The sequence below is a fragment of the Mangifera indica genome, chromosome 19 (assembly GCF_011075055.1).
Source record: "Mangifera indica cultivar Alphonso chromosome 19, CATAS_Mindica_2.1, whole genome shotgun sequence".
NCBI classification, from domain to species: Eukaryota; Viridiplantae; Streptophyta; class Magnoliopsida; order Sapindales; family Anacardiaceae; genus Mangifera; species Mangifera indica.
The window spans coordinates 1,837,793-1,843,801 of NC_058155.1; positions in this window are offsets into that span (position 1 = coordinate 1,837,793).

A 6,009-nucleotide genomic window follows, 5' to 3' on the forward strand; every position below is an offset into this window, starting at 1 on the left:
TCTTCCAATGAGTCTCTCAGTGAATTTAAAGCCAAATTTCTTACTCGCCAAGCCTGTGAATATGAAATATCAATTTTGTACCGGTCGGTGATTTCAACTATTATCTTTTTAGGTAGATAAATTCAATCAATCAACACAAACTTTGACCTCATTAATTGACTAAAACTCAAGCCTCAGCTTGTTAGTGATGTGACATTATTTGATCAACTGAATATGTGTGGGCTGGATTCATTTTTATGATTTGGAAGACTTAATTGGATTTGGCTTTGGTGGTCGATAAATACCAGTAGCATTTTTCATCATAATACCTAATCTTTTATCGTTCCGTGTCAGACTTATGTACTCTATATTGAAATCCTTTCTCTAGGGCAAATTGGTCCACAATATCTTTTAAGTGTTGTTTGTTATGGAAAATATCACCAAGCTTTACAACATTACCCTTTTTGATTGATCTTGTACCACTTGATGATGTTGATGGCTGTGGAAAAAAATCGGAAAGCTACCTAAACGAATCACTGGGGACTTTATCAAAAAATAGCCCTGAATAATTTTCGTCACCTATAATATGATTTTCAAGTTGCATACTATTTATACCCTCGGTAATAGGTGACATATCCTCAAACTCTACCTCATTAACAAGAATATCAGTCATCTCATTTCCCTCAAAGTCACCAGTCATGAACCCTATCTTTCTTTCCACGAGCCCATTTATTTGTAATATACAATGTATCGTTATTGAAATTAATCAAGTCTTTTAAATTATATTCTTTTTTCACCACTTCAATTTTTTTTCTTCTTCTTGTCCTTCGATTGAGGTACATATAACAAAAAATATAATACATTCCTTGAAGTATTGAGATATGTCAATAAGACGTTGGACATCTTCATCATTTTGGATCTGAACTAGGCAATTAAGCTTAATTTTTCTTGGTTTCATAGATACTTAAAAATAGTTTCTGATTAGATCAAGACCACAATAATCACTCAATAGTTGAATAAATCCCTCAAATGTTATTTCGGAGGGAATTTTAATCAGTTTTTTACATCCTCCAACATACTTTATTGAGTTGTCATCACGTTGAATCCATTTTTCTTGGAAATGAACAGATGCATAATTAGTCATTTTAATTGTCAATCCTACAATAACAAATTTTTTAGGAAAAATTAAACATTTGTAAGAAAAAATCCATAATAACCATTTATTGATATATATGCCACCTTTAATTTCCCAAAATGTCTTTGCCTGTTCCTAATATATCATTTAAAACCGTTTTAAAATGTTTAATATTAAAATGCCGTCTATATTTTTTAACATTTTTTTAACCCCCTATAATTATCTAACATTTTATTTAATACCCTCACATGTTGTCTTGTATGGAAATGCATCTATTTACTTTTAACATATTATTTAAAACCGTCTTACATACCCCCATATTTTTTTAACATTTCATTTAACCCCTTGTGATTACCTAACATTTTATTTAACACCTTCACATGTTTTCATGTAAGGAAATGCATCTATCTACTTCTAACATATCATTTAAACTTGTTTTACAATGTTTAATGTCAAAATACTCCCATATTTTTCTAACATTTCATTAAACCCCCTATAATTATCTAACATTCTATTTAACACTCTTACATGTTGTCTTGTATGGAAATGCATCTATCTACTCTTAACATGTCATTTAAAATAATCTTACAATGTTTAATATCAAAGTACCTTCTATATTTTTCTAATATTTGTTAACCCCTTATAATTATCTAACATTTCATTTAACACTCTCACATAATGTCTTGTATGGAAATCCATCTATCTACTCTTAACATATCATTTAAAACCATTTTACAATGTTTAATGTTAGAATACCTCCATATTTTTCTAACATTTCATTTAACCCCTTGTGATTACTTAACATTTTATTTAACACCCTCACATGTTGTCGTATAAAGAAATGCATCTATTTACTCTTAACATATCTTTAAATAGTCTTACAATGTTTAATATCCAAATACCCCTATATTTTTCTGACATTTTATTAAATCCCTTACAATTATCTAACATTTCATTTAATACCCTCACATGTTGTATTGTACAGAAATGCATCTATCTACTCTTAACAAATCATTTAAAATCGTCTTACAATGTTTAATATCAAAATACCCCAATATTTTTCTAACATTTTATTTAACCCATAATAATTATCTAACATTTCATTTAACATCCTCACATGTTGTCTTGTATGAAAACACATCTATCTACTCTTAACATATCATTTAAAACCGTCTTACAGTGTTTAATATCAAAATGCCTTTATATTTTTTAACATTTCATTTAACCCCTTATAATTATCTATTATTACATATAGTCTTATATAGAAATGCATCTATGTACGCCTAACATATCATTTAAAACCGTCTTATAATGTTTAATATTAAAATACCCGAATATTTTTCTAACATTTCATTTAACCACCTATAATTATCTAACATTTCATTTAACAACTTCACATGTTGTCTTATATGGAAATGTATTTATCTACTCTCAACATATCATTTAAAATCGTCTTATGATGTTCAATATCAAAATATTCTCATATTTTTCTAGCATTTTATTTAACACCCTCACATATTGTCTTATATGAAAATGCATATCTCTATTCTTAACATATCATTTAAAACCATCTTACATTGTTTAATAACCAAATACCCCCATATTTCTCTAACATTTCATTTAACCACCTATAATTATCTAACATTTCATTTAACAACTTCACATGTTGTCTTATATAGAAATGTAGTTATCTACTCTGAACATATCATTTAAAATCGTGTTATGATGTTTAATATCAAAGTATCCTCATATTTTTCTAGCATTTTACTTAACACCCTCACATGTTGTCTTATATGAAAATGCATCTATCTACTCTTAACGTTTCATTTTAAACCATCTTACATTGTTTAATAACCAAATACCCCCATATTTTTTTAACATTTCATTAAACCCCCTATAATTATCAAACATTCCATTTAACACCTTCACATGTTGTCTTCTATAGAAATGCATCTATCTACTCTTAATATGTTATTTAAAACTGTCTTACAATGTTTAATATCAAAATACCCCCATATTTTTCTAACATTTTTTAACCCCCTATAATTATATAACATTTTATTTAACACCCTTACATGTTGTCTTGTATAGAAATGTATCTATGTACTCCTAACATGTCATTTAAAACCGTCTTAAAATGTTTAATATCAAAATACCCCCATAATTTTTTAACATTTCATTTAACCTCCTATAATTATTTAACATTTCATTTAACACCCTCACATGTTGTCTTGTATGGAAATGCATCTATCTACTCTTAACATATCATTTAAAATCATCGTACAATGTTTAATATTAAAATACCCTCATATTTGTTGATATTTCATTTAACCCCTATAATTATCTTACATTTCATTTAACACCCTTACATATTGTCTTATATGGAAATACATCTATATGCTCCTAACATATCATTTAAAACTGTCTTACAATGTTTAATATCAAAATACGCCAATATTTTCTTAACATTTCACTTAATCCTCTATAATTATCTAACATTTTATTTAACACTCTCATATGTTGTCTTGTATGAAAATACATCTATGTACTCCTAACATGTCTTTTGAAACCGTCTTATAATGTTATTATCAAAATACCCTCATATTTTTTAACATTTCATTTAACCCCCTATAATTATCTAACATTTCAATTAACACCCTCACATGTTGTCTTGTATAGAAACACATCTATCTACTCTTAATATATTATTTAAAATCGTCTTACAATGCTTAATATCAAAATATCCCTATATTTTTTAACATTTTATTTAACCCTTTGTAATTATCTAACATTTCATTTAACACTTTTACATGTTGTCTTGTATCAAAATGCATTTATTTATACCTAACATTTCATTTAAAACCGTCTTACAATGTTTAATATCAAAATACCCTATATTTTTCTAAAATTTTATTTAACCCCTTATAATTATCTAACATTTCATTTAACATTCTCACATGTTGTCTTGTATGAAAACACATCTATCTACTCTTAACATATAATTTAAAATCGTCTTACAACGTTTAATATCAAAATACCCCTATATTTTTAACATTTCATTTAACACCCTCACAAGTTGTCTTGTATTAAAATACATCTATCTATTCTTAACATTTCATTTAAAACCTTCTTACAACGTTTAATATCAAAATATCCTCATTTTTCTAACACTTCATTTACCCCCTATTATTAGCTAACTTTTCATTTAACACCCTCATATGTTGTCTTGTATCGAAATACATCTATTAATTTCTAACCTTTTATTTAAATCCTTAATACATTATATAATATCAAAATGCCCTCATATTTTTTTAACATTTCATTTAACTCCTAAATTATTATCAAATATCTAAATGCCCTATTTACATGACATATGAACTAGATTTAACAAATAAAATTAAGTTTTAAGTTAAAATTTGTATAAATATCTTTTTCTTATGAATTGACTTTTTTCGATTCAAATTTTGAAATATGAACTTCTTCCTTCCAAACGAACTTGCAGTAATTGATATTGAGTAAAAATGAGAGTGAGAGTGAGTGTTTGAGTGATATGAGAAGTGTACGTAATGAGAGTGAAAGTAATAAGGTTTATATAAATGTGTGAAGGGTAGTTTTGGTATTTCAAAAAATATATAGGGCTTTTTGCTTAGAAATAGGAAAGTGGACATTTTTGCTTAGAAATAGGAAAAATAGATATTTTTGCTTAATAAAGGGCAAAATGGATAATTAATTTAATTTCCTTAATTTTAGGTATATTTTTCCAATCGCCCATGACAGATTGTACAGATCAATAACATCCAAAGTAAATTACATAGATTCTTAAAGGAGGGCAAATTAGTAAAACACAAAGAGAAAGAAATGCGATGTGAAAAAGTATTGCAATGCATACAGAGAATTTTGAAATTGTTTCATTTAAATATGAGCACAGCCTAAACATTTTTGCCCGAAAGCTGAGTTGCCGGAGTGTGGCTAAAACTCAAAATTCAGGCCTGTTAATGGGATTCCCCCCACTTTCCACATCTTCTAAAAGAAGGCCTTTTTTAACTCTTAGATCTCCACAAATATGTATATACTAATTAATTTATGGCAGTTTAAAATAACATGCAAGGTTTCTCATATAGGAAGATCTACTACCCATTCTTTTTTTTCTAATTTTACATCTCATGTAATCTGATTAAATCTTTTTGCCTTTTCTTTGTTTTTGTGTACACGGGTTTTTACTTTATTCCTCATTATCCTATATTTTCTGTTATTTTTCGTTCGATTTTTAAAAAGATTATTTATTATGATTTGTTGAATAATTCAACTTCCCGCTTTCTTAGCGATATTTGATTAACTTATTAGCTGCTACATCAGTTCTATGAACTGATATGATCTTAGTTCATGTCTCACTTTAAATTAAGGTTTCGCCATACAAAAGGAGAGAAAACTGACAGAAAATGAAGTAGGTATCCATTTTGATAGAACTAGAAAATCTTGTAAATTTTACAGCAATTCTCAGAAAACAAGATATGGAGAAACTAAAGCTATTAATATACTCCATATCTATACACCTTTTATCCTTCTCTTTCATTTTGAACTCTTTGTTCTGGATCTATTGTCATCACTTGCATCTGAAATCTTCCGAGAACAATTATTTTTTTTTTATACTTTAGGAAATTCTACAAACATGTACAGGCTTAATTAAAAACCACGAGATATTTGTGTTTCATGACATATTTTAATTACTAGGTTTCATGAGATATTTGTGGCATAAAAAAAAAAAAACATCTTTTTCATACAATTGGCTGTAAGTACTTCAGATCTTTTGCTAGATTGAATTTTTTGTTCATTTCTTTGTGTGACTTCCTTTTGTTTCAGTTCATCTCTTTACTAAATTTTTTGTACATACAAAT